Genomic DNA, 16,268 nt, shown 5'->3' with positions numbered 1-16,268 from the left:
GAAGTAGTTGGGTGTAGAGAGGAGCATTCCTAGTTCTGTGCCAAACTTGTAGAGGTGGGCGACCCAAGCCTCAGTTCAGGCAAAATGGTTGGCACAAGCTCCAGTGGGAGTGTCACGTGACCGACTCCAAAAATACAAACCAACACCCCAGGGGTAGATGAGCCAGGTCTGGTCAGCTATGACCCCAGGGCCAATACCCTCCTGTCATTCCAACGGTTATTTCCCCACCTCTTTGCTTGCGTCTCATTCCACCTCCCACCTTCTGGTACTGCCTAGGATTGACCTGGTCCACTTAATCTTCCTGTACGGTCTCACTAGAGGATTGCACTCATGGACCTCAATCCTCCCTGTGTCACCAGTGACCCCTTCCTCCACTGCCGTTTCTCCTTCAAATGTTACCACCTCCTTCTGCTGTCCCTTCTCCCACTCTTGCCTCCAACACTTTTTTGACACCCCTCATATTGCCCTTCAATGCTCTCCAAACAACTGCCACAACCCCCAACAAAACACAATACTGACTATTGGTTTCAGTGTTTCCTCCTTCCCTTATGTTGGGCTTTTGGTACGTGGCTGCACCCATGTCCTGTAATTGGTGCAGGGCTGTGATCAAGTGCTGCTAGGTACACCTGGGCACATGTTGGGATACGTTGGCCTAAGTAAGTCTTCATCTGGCCTGTCCACCATCTTGGATGTCACTCTCACCTTGGTGTCACTTTAGTGCTACATGTGCAGGGTCCAGTACAACGGTTTCTCAGTGAAAACTTTATGCTGGTAAAATCCTTGATAAGCCATTTAAACTCTCTGGAGATTACGAGAATGTCAGAAGTACATTTGGGAGACCATTTTGGCAAGTGAACGCTCTGTCGAGGAAATAGATTGACTAGTTTGTCTCACACATTGGAGTCTCCAGAGCACCACACCGATTCTTGTTATGTTAACAGGACAAATGTTACTAATGACGTGTGAATGACATGGCCTCCGGTTAAAGGACAGTTTAACACCCTATGACTTTGGGTTTGCCTCAAAGAGCTTCAGTCTCTCAGCTAGGAGGGGTTGCATATAAAGGAGTTGACGGTCTCCCACAATGCAACAGGGTTCAAGGAAGGGTAATGGGAGCGGGGAGGGGGGTGTAAGGGATAATGGGGGGGGGGGGGTTTAAGGGAAGAGGAGGTGGGCTCCCCATACTGCCCCCAGGCCAAACAGCCAGTAGCTTAGAGAGGCACCCGGCTTCAAGTCATCCCTTGGTCCCCATAGCTAGGCAAGGGGTCTCATAACGTATGGCTGGAATGGAATTAGATCCCGAATTTAACAAAATTCAAAATTGATCAAGAGTGGCCTGTAGGTGGTCTATTTTACTTAATAGGAAACTGTGAAAGACTCTAGCCCATTTGCTGGAATACAGGGCTCTCATAGAAGATTTCCGGTCACGCTTTATTGGGTGCATGTTTTCCTGAGATGCACCAATAACACCAAAAATAAATGCTGCAGGTACTAGGCCGTCAAGTTAATCTGTTGGGCCAGAATGGGGTGATCAAAAGAATCCTGCAGCAACAAGAGTTGTGCATCACCTTCCAGATGAGCGGGAAAGTAGTAACCAGGGGATGAGAAAGACATCTCCTTGGGAGTCTTCAAACACTCCCTTCCAGTGGGCCATCCAGCACTGTATCCTCTGGTAGATTGTCATGAACACTGATGTCTTGACCACCCAAGTGTATGTGTGCTGTATGGCAATAAGCTGGTGTTAGGGAGAATTATCACGGTCTGTGTTAATTCCCTTTAACATGAGAGACCCCCAGCCCTTTTGCTTGACTCAAGACTTATTAAATCTTCATATTGATGGGGGGTGGGGAGGTTGCCCTTTTCCCCAGAACATGGCTATGCGCCGGTGTGGTAGTACCAGCAGTAGACCGGTTAGTTTCCTCATTGCAGGTTGAAGGATAACTGGTGCATCCTAGCATTGCTACCACCGGGCATTGCTCGATTTGTTCTCCTACTATTACCAAGTTTTTGGCCAACACCTCCCCCCAGAACTTGTTGACCACCAGGCATTCCCAGGCCACATGCAGAAAGTTTGCTGGGGTTGTGCTGCATCTCTCACACGCGGCAGTGATGGACAGGCAGTATCTGTGGAGTCTGGTGGGTGTGTGGTATACTTGGTGGAGAAAATTGAAGTGGATACATTTGTATTGTGGGTTTAGGGACACCTTTTGCCTCTGCTGTAGTACAAATGTCCAGTCTAGGGTGGTTTCCCCATCTCAGCTTTAGGGTCTGGGGGTGGCCAGCAGATCTTTGTAAATCCTGAATACCAGCTTGCCCTCGCCTTGTGCTTGGATGACCCTGTGTAAGAGCTGCCATGTAGGTGGTTGGGCCGGGAATGAGGGGAACAGAGACCTGAGAGTGTGTCTAAGCCTAAGGTATATGATGTCTAGCGGGGAATCTGCACCCTGTTCCGTGCCTGCTGGGTAGTCAGAAAGTGTCCATCTACAAACCAGTCGTTCAGTGTGACGATCTGTAACTTATCTGCCCATTGGAGATATGTTTTCTTGGCCGTGAGTGGCATGCCAGATATGAATCGGGCCGGGTGAAGGGGTCAGAATCCGACGGTGATGTTACTTTCTTGTGGGCGATCTTACGCCATATTTTGTATGTGGTTTGCACTACGTTCAGGGTTCTGGGAGATATATTTCCCCTATGATGGCTGCTTGTAGGAGATTGGGAGTCATTAGGCCCCATTCAATCTTGAGGAATGCACTGAGTGGTATATCAGGAATTGTGCCTGGGCTGCCCAGTAATAACGTTCAAGGTCAGGGAGCGCAAGACCGCCTTTTGCAATTGGCTGGACGAGGATCACATGGGCCACCTCGCTGGTTTGCCTGCCCAGATCAGATTAAAAGGAGGCGGCTGCGCAAACGCTGGAAGAAGGCCCGTGTCAGGAGCAGTGGGATGTTGACTAACATATATACACATCCTCAAACATCTCAAACCTTCACAATGTAAAGGCGATATATGCCCCCCTAACATAATTAAGGATTGCGCAGAGCCGCTTTCTCAATTCCTTACGGCATTTATCAATGCCTCCTTAAAGACAGGCAGGGTCCCTGACAGCCTTAAAGAAGCTTGGGTGCGCCCGCTCTTAAAAAAAACGACGTTAAAAACCAAGGATGGCACATCTCTTATGAGGGCTCTCTGCTCAAGAGGGGGGCTGGTTGTCCCGGACTTTAAGGCGTACTTTCTAGCAGCCCAGATTAGAATCATCAAACTGGCAGAGAGATGATCGGAACAAGCTGTGGAGGCAGATGGATAGAGCAGTAGTGGCAGGACTCCTGGAGGGAATGCTTTGGAAACCAAGGGGCGGATAGAACCCCTGAAATGTTTGCTAGTGAAATCACCACTGTAGTGGGCAAAGCATGGGACTCTGTAGTGATAAGCTCCCATTTTACCACGTTCCCTTCCCCGTACACTCCTATATTTGAGAACCCGCAATTCACCCCGGGGTGTAAGAACAAGAGTTTTGACGCATGGTTCAAAGGGGGTTGCCGAATGCTACGAGATATGTACCATGAGGGGTCAGTTAAGGACTTTAAAGGTGTAAGGGGCTCTTTGGCCTGGACGAACGTCATAGATACGGTATTTGCAGCTGCGGCATTGGCTCTCTCACCCAGAGATGCGTCGGGCTGGTTCCCGACCCCTGACGCTGTTTGAGAAATATTTAGACTCGCACTCCGGGGACAGGGGATTAATGGGGTCCATCTATAGGCATATTAAACTAGGTGAAACTCTCCCTCCTAGGTTATATATGAAGAAATGGCAGGAAGACACAGGGGTTATAATTGAAGATCAGGACTGGCAACAACTCTGGTCCCAAATCCCGAAACTAACTAGATCGATCCAGATCCTCGCGATCTGGTTAAAGCTCTTGGTTCAGTGGCATCTCACCCTGGTCAGATTACATTAGATCGTCCCTTCTTCGTCTCGGGAATGCTGGAGGGCGTGCGGGGGGGATTGGAACATGGGCTCACATATGGTGGGATTGTCCAAAATTAGAGCTGTTTTGGGGTCAAGTAAGGCAGGCAGTGGTGCGTACCCTGGGGAAGGTTGGAGGCAGGAATAGAGGGCTGGATATGGTTTGCCTGGGAGGGAGGGGGGGGGGGTCAGTTCTGGGGGAGATTCCCATCAGGTCCTGTCAAAAGGTCTAGGTCATCATGATGATGTCGTCTTTGGTGTTGGCACGCCGATGGAAGTTTAAGGATCCGCCACAAGAGCATGAATGGGTAACCAAAATGTGGTCGCTGCTGGCAATGGAGTGGCTTAATTGCTCAATTCAAGGAGATGGTATGAGATTTAGGACAGACTGGTCTGATCTAATTGCTTATTTAAAGAAGGGAGCGTGCAGGGCCTGGTGCCCGAAATCTATGACTTTGCTGGGAATTATAGCCCCGCAAGAGGAATCGGACATATAAATTGGATCGAGTGATCTGGCCTCACAACGTTTTCTTTTTTGTTTGGGTGTATGGATCTCAATCCTTACTCGGATGCCTGGATCCTATCGGTGACATTTTGTAGGGGGGGGGGGGGGGGGCATTTCCTGGATCAAGCAAAGGGGAGGGGGCAGGTGGGGATAGGGGGCAGTTTTGTCTTGTTGACCGTTTCATTGTTGTTATATATGAAATGCCAATAAAAATCAAGTTAAAACAAAAAAAACGTTAGACCCTGCCCAACCTAATAACTACCGTCCCATCACAACGGTTCAATTTCTCCTTAAAACTTAAGACAAAGCCACACCTACAGATCCAGCTATACCTTGAGAATAACCATATTCTAGGAAAGAGGCAGTCAGTCTTCTGCAAAGGACACGGTACTAAAACCGCCTTATTAGATCTAAGAACCTAATCACTCAGATCCTAGACAATGGCAAGCCTGCACTCCTGCTCCTCCTAGACCGCTCAGCAGCGTTCGACCTGGTTGATCATAGAACCCTCACTAACCGCCTCACACAGGCTGCGCACTTCTCCAAGCAAGCCGCGACCTGGATCACCTCCTTCCTCGAAGGAAGAGTGATGAGTGTTCTCTAATACAGCAACCACAGAACCCACCACCATCCACTGTGGGGTCCCCCAGGGTTACTGCACGGCTCCTACCCTCTACAATCTTTTTACCAAACTGCTCTTTCTACAAGTGATCCCAAGTGCATCCAGCTTGTCAAACTACACTGATGATACTCAAGTGCTCCTTCCCCTTACTGGGACCTACCTCCATGATACTGCCACTCTTAAGCATATCTACTCCACCATCCAAGCCTGGCCTGGCCGTAAATGGTCTGTCTCAATGGAGACAAGACCGAAATCCTCATCCTGGATCAAAAGCCCACACTCACCAATCTCGACTCACTCTACTTCAATTTCTGCATTGACAATTGTGTCATCCCAGTTGTATCTTCTGTCAAAACACTAGGAGTCCACATTGACCCCTCACTATCCATGGACAAGCAAGTTAGCGCCATTGTCTCTGCCGCCGCTCTCAGCTCATCAATGCCATCAAACCATTCTTAACCCAAGATAACTGCCTATCTATTTCCAGAGCCACAATTGGAGCCAAACTAGACTATTGTAAAGCGCTATTGGCCGGCACCTCTAATAAAAACCTAAATAGGCTCCAAACTACCCAGAACAATGCACTTAGAGCTGCCTTCAATATTCCTAAGAGACCACATCACGCAAGCTAGAAAAATGGCACATTGGCTCCCAGTCAAAGAGTGCATCACATTTTAAAATTCTTACCACCACACACAAACGTATTAACCACTCAGCCCCCTTATACCCATCGGACACTCTTACCAGAAAACACTCAACCAGGCCTACCAGACAGTGCCACAACAACCAATTGAGGATCCCACGCATCAAAAGAGCCAGAGCAGGAGGAATGAGCTTCCCCCATCTCACCCCTAAGCTATGGAATGCACTACCCATTGCACTCAGAGCAGAAACCGCTCTCTTTGCCTTCCAGAAAAACCTAAAAACTGCCCCGTTTAACTAACGTAACACTGCCTTCTTCTCCCAGTATTCTCTCTTCTTACTCTAGCACATCTCCTATGCATAGCCTGCATCGCTATATACATTTCTGTAACTAAGCAATGACTCGCTTGTATGTAAATAAGTCATTTTCAACGACTGTAACAAGCGCTGCGATGCCCGTGGGCTGCCGTGTGCTTAACAAATGTGAATAAATAAATAGGAGTTTGGGTAATATGACCATTTTAACGATTGACACCCGCCCCCATAGTGCGAATGGGAGAGGTTTCTACCTTGCTATTTTGTCTTCGAGTTTTTCCATCAACTTGTCGTAGTTGTCACGAAATAGGTCATCACGGTTTCTAGACATCATCACACCCAGGTACGAGGTCTTCCATTTGAGCTCAAAATCGTCCCTCTTCTATCGTACCCAGGGTCAATGGGAGCACAACTGATTTATTATGGTTGATCTTTAGTGCTGAGACGTCGCCGAACCCAAGCACCTCCCTCATCACAGGATTTGGGTTCAACGCTGGATCGCTTATCAGGAGGGCAACGCCACCGGCATAGAGGGACAGGATTAATTTGTGTGGACCCTTATCTATGAATTTGGCTCTAAGGTTGGCGGCCAGGGGTTCCATTGCTAGTGCTAACAGGGTCGACAGAGGACAACCTTGTCGAGTTCCTCTTTTTAGTTCTACGGGGTCTGCTTTTGTTCTCTCCGGTGTGATGTTTGTTAAGGGGTGTTTGTAGAGAAGCGAGATTAGTCTTAGAAAGTACTGCCCCAAGCCTAGTTTCTTTAGCACTGTGAAGAGATATGGCCATTCGACAGAGTCAAATGCTTTCTCCGTGTCAAGCAGGATTGCCGCCGCCTGTGTTGAGGGGTCTAGTGCTTTAGTAATGCTGAAGAGGCGGCATATGCCAAATGTGTTGCGTCCTGGCACGAAGCCTGCTTGGTCGGCCGGCACCAGCCCTGGCATTAACGGGAGCAGCAGGTTCGTTAGGGTTTTGGCAAGGATCTTGTCCACATTTGTTAACGATATTGGCCTGTATGAGGTACACTCCTCAGGGGGATTCCCCGGTTTGTGAAGCAGGATGCGATTGGCTTCACGTAGTGTGGAGGCAGGGACCCGTTTGCTAGGGCCTCTTTGTATACTAATGCTAGGATAGGTGCGAGTGTCAGGCCGAGTGTTTTATAAAATTCCCCCGTCGGTCTGGGCCTGGCAATTTAGTTCCCGGTAGTTCTTCAGGTGTGATCGGTCTATTTAGGGAATCTATCACGTCTCCCTCCACCCAGTACAGTTCAATATCATTCAGGTATGCGTGGAGGGCGTCTGGGTCATGGAGTTATATAGGTCAAGGTAGAAAGCACAGAAAGCCGCCACCATCTCCCCTTCTGTGTGGACCACTTTCCCCTGTGCTTTGCAGACATATTTGACCTGTGGAGGCTGCCCGTCCGTCACCAGCAGTCTCGCCAGAGGGGCCCCAGGCTTCCGGCCCTCACCATACTGGCGTACTTGGTGGCTTCGCGTCAGGAATCTGAACTCGCGGCGGGCGTTGCTCCTGACCTCGTCCAGCTCCTCTTTAATGAGAGCCAGTGTGCTAGGGTCTTTCGAGGTGGTATAGTTTTGTTCGAGTTCCTTTAGCCAAGATTCGTTCCAAGACAGTTCTCTAATGGTTTTTAGTATCCCATTCTCTTTGGCCATGCAAATTCCTCTGAAGAAGCATTTTAGGGATTCCCACAGGGTCCAGTGCGATGCGACAGACCCTTGGTTGATAGAAAGGAAGGACTCAATCTCGTCTCGGATCTCTTGGGCGAATACTGGGTCTTGGAGTACACCAGGTTTGAACCCCCAAGCAGGACTTCCCTTCGGGTTGTTAGCTGGGAAACACTCCAGGGTCACAGGGGAGTGGTTGGAACGGGTTCTCGGGATGATCAGGCCTTCTCCCCATTGAAAGCCCCCCACCCGAGACAACAGAAGATAGTCCAAGCACGAGCCAGTCCTGTGAACCCATGAGTAGAAGGTGAATTCCCTCGATTCTTTGTGGCTTAACCGCCATATGTCAACTATGTTGTAAGTTTTGCAGATTTCGTGAACTTGAAGGCTCGTTTTAGTAGTTGGGCTGGTGGATGTGTGCGATTTATCCCATTGGGGGTCCAGTGTAGTGTTCAGGTTGCCACCCCATATAATCGTGGCAGTGTCTGCCACTGCTAGGGACGTCATTACCCAGTCGAAAGTGTTAGTGCCATCAGTGTTTGGGCCGTATGTGTTCACCAGGACAACTTGGGTATCTTCTAGTATCCCGTGCACTAATAGTGCTCTGCCTTCATCTTCCCGTGTCATCAACACCGGCCTAAACTTCACGTTCCTGTTAATCAAAATGGCCACCCCTCTGGCATAAGACGAAAAGTAGTACCTATGGCACCCTCACGTATGGACCCACCAGCTTTCAATCGAGGGAAGCAGGTGGGTCTCCTGTATAAAGGCAACGTCAACTTTGTGCCTTAAGATAATGGGATATCTTCCATGTTTTGGATGGGTTATTCCCCCCCCCCCCTAATGTTCCACGTCGCTAGCTTGAATGCTTGAGAGTTGTTACGTGTGCAAGCAGGGTGTTTGTGCCTTGGCTCATATGCAGTCTTGTGAACGCATGCCTGCTTTTTGGGAAAGTCAGGTACAGTGGGGTTTGGTCGGCGGCAACCGGGTTTGCGATCTGCGCGTCCCTTGAAACCAACTTCCCTTCCCTAGCCCACCCTCGCAGGCAACCCCCAATGAGCCCGATGTGCCCACCCCCTCCCTCTAGAATTGTAAACTATGCTGTGCTTCCAACACACTTCCTCCCCCCCCTCCTTCCATTCATTCATCCCCCTCCACCCCCTCATCTGATCTTCCTATTTCTGCTCATGCCCGGAATCTACTTTGACTCTTCCCTTTCCTTTACTTACCACAATTCGCTTACTACTCGTTCATGTCGCTATCACCTCTTTAATATCTGTAAAGTCTGTTCCTCTTTCACCTTCCATGCTATCAAACTTTTAATCTCTTCCCTCATCTTTTCTCACCTTTTCCACTGTTCCCTCTTTTTTCGGTCTCCCCTCTTGTTAGGCAGAAACCTGTGCAGTTCCCCTAGGGACCACTGCAAAAAGTTTAAGACTACAGGTGTTGGCAGGAAACCCAATTGGTAGCAGTCTGTACCACCCAGATTTACCTGGTAGCTGTGGCTGAGCAGTCAGACTTCTCTCAAGAAGAGGTAGGCAGTATATAGAGTATACACATTAGGTACAAAAATACAGTAGCACAAGCAAACACTGACCAGAGCTTTGGTATAAAAGTATATAATTATTTATTTAAAAACACACTTGTAAAAATACACTGACACTAATATGTCAAGCAAGTTCAAACACAGTCACTAGAAATATATACACCTCCCTGATTAATTATTCGACAAGTCTTAGGAAAAGAACACCACTTATCAAATACAGAGTTCTGCGCTTAACCAAGATGGCATTCCAATAATTATTTAAAAAGGGAGGGAACAGGCAGAATTAGGAAAGCACACAATGCCAACACTTTTAAAAGAACCACAGCAAGTCAAGAAAGGCCGAGTCTACTGTAGAAAAAAGAAAGTTCATAGGCCAGGCCCACTCTTGGAGAGCAAGGCGGAATGTGCCCAAGATCACACAGTTGAAGTACACTTTAAAAGTCTTTGCAGATAGTTGAAAAGGAGTTGGATCAGTTCAGAAAAGTTAGTTAACAGAACCCAGGTCACCCCAGGATAGAGAGTCAAGGATTTACGGGACACCTTGAACAGTCTGTTGCAAGGGAGACCGGGCGGGACAGTACCTGAAATGGTGAGAAAGCTCCAGTGGGGCCTGTTGCTCCTGGAAGCGGCTGCAAGTTGGTGCTTCATCCAGGGGAAGAGAAGATCTCGACGTGGAGGAAAGCTGGAGGTTGTTGCACTGCCAGGGAAGAAACCAGCCGCTGAGTTTCCCGGTTAAAAGGTACTACCCTTTTATACGCGGTAGTGGTGAAGCGTGGCTATCCGGCCGCCGGGGTGCTTGGCACGGGCAATTCGACCACAAGACGATCCAGGAAGGCGAAAAGAGGTCGAACTGGTTAACCCCACCAGTTCAAAGGAACAAGACTCTCCAGGATGAAGATCTTCTCTGTCGTCGGGAAGTGGTGAGTCGGTTCGGCAGGGCTCCACCGGTGGTGTTGTCGTTGCAGGTCGGCTCAGCTTCAAAGCCCTGCTTTTATGCAGAAAACCCCTATTCACCAGTCCTAGCTGTCACTCAAACATGCTAAGTGGTGAGCTGGGCGGCTCACCACTGGGCCAATCACACAAGAGTGCGACTTGAGTTGCCGAGGCAACTCAGTCCAGGGTGCCTATTCCCCCCCCCCCTTCCACACATCCTGTAGACCCAGACAGAGTGGCACCACTTTCGGAGGATTCTGTGCAGAAGCCCGCCAAAAGTGGAACAAAGGGCTCGACTTGGGTTGGAGTTACAGAGGCGAACACAAACGCCATTTTAAAACCGAGTCCTGGCAAAAAGACCCAACCGGGGAATAAATATTAAATAAATAACCCGGCGGTATCTTTAACATTGCACCAAAAAAGTGGTGCGTTTAAAATGAATGGGAAAATCCCATAGGAAATATTCTGGTGGAATATTTCGCGTGGTAACCACTGCCACCAGCCAGAAACTCGAAGAGGGGGGACTGCACAGTGTCCCCTCGAAAAACAGACCCAGGGGCAATCTAATTACCCCTACCAGTACTTCCACAATATGATGGTTTGTACTGGTTCTGTTCACAATTTAAGACTAGTAAAGTCAATGGTGACTTTACATGCCCTGGGAGACAGTAGTCAGTCCCAGGGTATGGAGTCTATGTTTGGAGGTCACTAGGACACCCCTGTGTTAGTGCACTGAGGGTGCTGTGTAACACATCCCAAAAACACATGAAGCCCTATAGAGTGAAGACCCCATAGCCCATAAAACACATTACAAAGTCAAAGGACATTCTCAAATCATGCCTAAGAGTGGGAGAAAAAGAGTCTCACTCTTAACAGGAGAAAAAAAATAAACCCCAAAAATCCAGCAAAGCTGCTGGGGGAACTCACTAGGTTTGGGAAATTAGCCTTTACAGAGAATTTTCCCTAACACCTCTTCCCTATCTCGCTCCCCTTAAATCTCTCTACCACTCTGCCATCCGTACCCTCTGTCTTCTCTCGCCCCATGATTCCATCTCCAATTCACTTTCCAACCTAGGCTGGCTTCCCTTTCACTCCCAACTTAAATTCCACTTCCTTTGTCTTGTTTTCAAATCTCTTCATGACCTTGCCCCTCCTTACCTCTCCTCTCCTCTCTTCTCTTCTCTCCCTCTATGCCCCCTCTCGCTCCCTACGTACGCTCTGCTGATCTCTTTTTACTCTGTTCCCCCACCTCCTTGTGCCTCTTCTCGTGTCTGCTCTTTCCAATGTAGGGGTGGGGGGCAAGGAGCTGGAATTCCCTTCCTTTCACTATCCGCTCTATGTCCACCTATTCTTCCTTCCATTCCTCCTTAAAATCACTCCTTCACCCCCCCTCCCTGACTCCTCTCCCCTTCCTCCTCCCCACTCCATCTTCCTGTTCCTTTATCTTTCTCTGTCTCCCCCATGATCTCCACCCTCCCTACTGCTCTCCTCTCCTCTCCTCTCCTTTCCCAAACGCAAATTGTTCCACATGCCGTTTTTCTGGTTTGATTCATGTATATTTCATTGCTTCCATGTTTTTCTTGTTTTTAAACTGTAAAGCGCTTTGGAGTAAAGCGCTATATAAACAATAAAATACAAATACAAGCTCGCCGGCTCCCATCTGGATGATGCAATAAGTTGCTCCTGCAGGTCGTAATGGTGTGGTTTAATAAAGTCGATGCATAGTGGGAATGGGTATGGTTCCCCTCTAGACAGTGTTATTCAAAGTGTCTGTTGTTTGAGGTGGATGACTATGTTATGGCGGGGCCCCCACATACCTCAGAGTTTCAGTTTAGGTCTCTCCTGATGAGACCAGATGGGGTTGATCGCAGGATATTGCGGTTAGGGCGACAGCCAATGTCGTCCAGGTAGTTGCTGACTGCCTCGGGTGAGTTGAATTGGGTTTTGCCTGTGTGTTGTACGCGTAGCTTGGCAGGAGAGAGCCTAGAGTATTGAATTTGGTTTTCTCAGAGGCATCTCCGAGGAAAGACCTGCAGGATGTTTGGAATGCTTGAGAGAAGTCTGGGAACAGTTGTATTCTGTCACCGTCATAGTGTAATTCCTCTTTCTCTCTGGCGAGACACAGGATCGTGTACCGATATTTGTAATTGAGCAGCCGCGCAATGATGGAGCATGGAGGGGCTCCCGGGATCGGACGAGTTGCAGGTATTCGATGTGCACTTTCAAACACAAAGAGGTGGGAAAGGGCGGCCGCGCCAAAGAGCTCTCTGCAGACAGATTCAACAAGGTCTTCCATTTTCTGTGGCAATTGCGTCTCTCTTACTCCCACTAATCTGATGTTATTGCGACGATTCCTCCCCTCCAAATCTTCGTTCTTGGCTATCACAGCTTTCATCTGGGTTTCCAGTGTGGTGACCCTGGCTGTAAGCGCTACGCTGCCGTCTTCAACATCTGACACCCTTTGTTCAGCAGTATCAAGTCGGTCACTGTGCTGGTCAAGACGGTGCTGTAGTTGGTCGACCTTTCAGGATAGGGTATCCAGCTTCGAGTCTAGATTGCCAATACCTGCCTTGAGTTCTAGTAGAATATCACGGATGTCTGGGCCCAGACTGGGAAGCGTCGTCGTTTGAGTCCATAGCCGTCTGAACAGGTTCAGGCGCTGTATGCAGCTTGGTGGTCTTAACAATGGCTCCAGTTTTGAAAGCGAGTTTTTTGTGCCATGTATCCAGTTCCCCCCCCCCCTCCCATGTGTGGTGATGTTGTTCCTAGTCCAGGAGGGGACTCGGTCTAGGGGCGCTGGTGCTCTGTTGGAGCAAAAGACCGTTTGCTGAGGACTGAGGTCGGGTGTCAAGATGACTGATGGGTGCCACCAGCAGCGACTCTGCGGAGGGTCGAGGTCACCCCGCGGTTAGAGGATTCTGCGGCTGGGGTTATTCCACCGTTGTGTGGTCCTTGGTGCCTTTGCTGGCCCTGTGTGGTCCGGGGAGGACTACACCCACCCACCCACCCACCGAGAGCGCCCGCAAGCCGCAATCCCACCCTTACAGATGGCGTAGGGTGGGTGATGGTTTCACGCCGATTGTCTCTGGCAGGGTGAAGGAGGTTCCTTGACGTGATTCATGCAGGGGGGTGGTCTGTCACCATGGTGCGGCTAGTGTTGGGGCCGAGTTGTCTGGATGGGCCCAAGTTTCCTTTCTTCCTCGTCTCCCTCTCTAATCAAGGGGCTTTGCTTGCTGCGGCACTGCGTTGGATCGTTGGAGGGGTTAACGAGTTTTGGTTTGATCGAGGGCACGCAAGGCAAAGTATGTTTGGTGGTGTTTTGAGCAGGCTTCAGTTGTCTCGCATGGGTTTAGGATAGGATTGATTGCGGAAACCCCCACCGACGCCGAGCCACTCTGCAGGGATACTCGTGATCCTGGCCCCTGGGCGCTTATGAGCAAGGTGTATGAGGTTGCTCAGCACCTCGTTACTTGGTTTGGTTTCGCTGGAGTCTGTGTGCCCCCTCACACGTTATCAGGGTTGCCGTGTCGTAGGTGCTCTGCGGCCCATTGCTTTGGCGGGTAAGTACCCAGTAGGGCAGATGCCGACAGGCTGCTGCGCCGTGGTTGCCGCGCGCTGTCGCGGTCTACTCGGTATGGGGCCGTGCGGGGTGACCTGATGCCCTAGTGTCACGAGTAGGTTAGCGTCACGAGCTGGTTGTTATGGCGGGTGCGCTGGAGGCGTAAGCTCTGGGTGCTGGAAACTCCCCAGAGGAGGGCCCGTCCCTTGCTTCGGTGTGCGGTGCGCAGCTGTCCTAGGGCCAAGCTCCAACGGCCGGTGTGCAGCAGGGGGGGGGGGGTCCGCCTACCCCAGTTGGGGGAGCTCGCTCTGCTGGGCCGCCAAAGGGGCCGCGGGTGCTTTAGGAGTACGTGTTTGGGGATGGACGGTTTATGGAGCTCTGGGGGCGGGGCAGCAGAGACTATGTGGTGAGGGGCGGATGTTGACTCACCCCAGTTTGAACGGATGGAAGGCTCGAATGGTGCAGCAGGAGTCCATCGGAGGATGGCCAGGCAGAGGGCCGGGGTCTCCTGCGGCATCTTCGCCCGATCCCTCCGCTGGTTGGGCCGCAGCACAGCGGGCGCTCCCCGCGGTTCACACATGTGGTGGATCGCAGATGCAGCAGTCTCCGTGCCGGTGCTCAGGGCCAATGCATGCCTCTTCTTCAGGACACCTTCAGGGAGCAGGCCACTCAGCGGGGCGCCCCTGGCCCAGTTTGCCGCTCACAGGCTGCCTCACGTCATAGGCGGCCGCGCACTCACGCTGCGGGGCCCTTCTCCTAGATGTGACCACCGGTGGTGGGGGGGGTGGGTAGGGCATCTGTGAGGTTCTGGTCCCCGCAGGTGCTAATTAATTCAGAATTTCGGGAGCTCTCTGCAGAGCTCGCGGGGAAGCAGCCATCTTGGTTGGCTCTCTAGCGCCCTCTCATGGAGTCATGGAGTCTAGTCAACTCCATATGTTTAAAACAGGCTTTTTTTTTTTTTTTTTTTTTTTTTTTTACACCCAGCACCCTCTGTGCAGGGTCACTGAGGAGTCTTTTGTTTCATGGATTTATTTGTATGTATTGGTGAAAACAAATAAACTTTAACAAACGTTTGCACAAATTTCATAAACAATTGAACACATATTTATCCACATAATTAAAACATAAAACTTGTTACAGCAATCATTTAAAATGTTTGATAACAGTTAATTTGCATAAATGTCGAGGTAAATTTCATCCTTAGTGGGTAACATGATAGTCACTTTGCCCAAAGACCAAATTAAAGTGCTGGAGCGGGAACTCTTCCAATTTCAAGGAATCCAAAGAAAATAGTCACTGCCAAAACTATTGCAGTAGTTCCGCCGCCCTGACAAGGCAGTATTGTCACATAATTACTCCATCTCCTGCATAGAACAGATCCCACATTTTAAAAAACAATTCCACCCCCCCCCCCCAACCCTCCGAAGTTCATGTTGTTAGGTGTCTTAATGTCTCTTTGTGCTGTTCCCCCATGCAAAAGCGACCGTCTCCTTAGTCCGGGCCCAATAGCCTGTATCAAATCATTACTTCTTTAGTTAAAGTTAAATTCAAGTGGAAAAGCAAAAAGCCTCTTACTTACTTATCTGGATAAATGGAAAGATACAGAGCTAAAATTCACAACTTTTTGTGATCCCAGATCAGGCGACTCAGTGATTGATATGAAAGCATGTAGTACACAGTATTGGACCAGTCATGTAAATGTTCCTCTTAACTCTACATGGGTTGGTAACCAGGTACATAACTGTGGACCCCACCATCGAAAGTTGCGATAGACAGAAAGATGAGACAATACTAATGTACCTGTCCCCCAGAGTTTCAAAAATAATGTTCAAATCAAGTAACATGGAGTTCTTAGTGGAGCAGACAATATTTCTGTAAAAACAAAGATACCACCAACATGCCCCAACTCTTAAGGATGAGATTCTGAGCTCACACCTAATGGCAGCAATAGACACACTTGTTAGAAACCCGGAGAATCTTCCTCCACACTAATCCCTCCAGGTCAAGGTGACAATCCAAAATCCGGGTCCGTAAATTCGATTCCATAGAGGAATTTTAGGAACAATCTTCCCTTCAAAAAAACACAATACAGCGAGTATTTACCAAATTTAAAATCAATTAAAAGCACAGGAGGGCCCCCTATTGCCTGCCCCTCTGATGGATAAAAGTATGGGAAATACTGGTGGCTGAGAAAGTCATGGCAGCAAAAGAAGGGGCTTTCCATCGCTTCACTGACTGTTGGTGTCCCGTGCTGGAATACAACAGCCAATTCCCAGCACTAACTTTCCAGCCAGGGCTGGTGACAAACTTTCTAAGGCCATAGGGCTCCCACACCATCCCGGCTGGTCGGACCTTTATGAACTGGGGGAGGTAACAACGGGGACGGCCACAGGGCGGGATTAAACCTATTCTCCGTATGTCGAATGTAAAGGGGGTTGCTCCATTGTTGACAAGTACATGTTATGCTGTAACCGAAATAAATAAAGTTGTTAAAACGCTTTTTA

At 49.4% G+C, this 16,268-nt stretch overlaps 1 protein-coding gene across 1 annotated transcript in view; it reads right to left on the bottom strand.

Moving 5' to 3' along the window:
- Window positions 1-16,268, bottom strand: part of RIOK3 (RIO kinase 3) — a 112,223-nt gene that overhangs the window by 47,419 nt on the left and 48,536 nt on the right. The window lies entirely within an intron of this gene.

The sequence above is a fragment of the Ambystoma mexicanum genome, chromosome 5q, assembly GCF_040938575.1.
Source record: "Ambystoma mexicanum isolate Mex_15411 chromosome 5q, UKY_AmexF1_1, whole genome shotgun sequence".
Taxonomy (NCBI): Eukaryota; Metazoa; Chordata; class Amphibia; order Caudata; family Ambystomatidae; genus Ambystoma; species Ambystoma mexicanum.
Note: the sequence above shows the minus strand (reverse complement) of the source record. Positions and strands in the feature narration are given on the sequence as shown.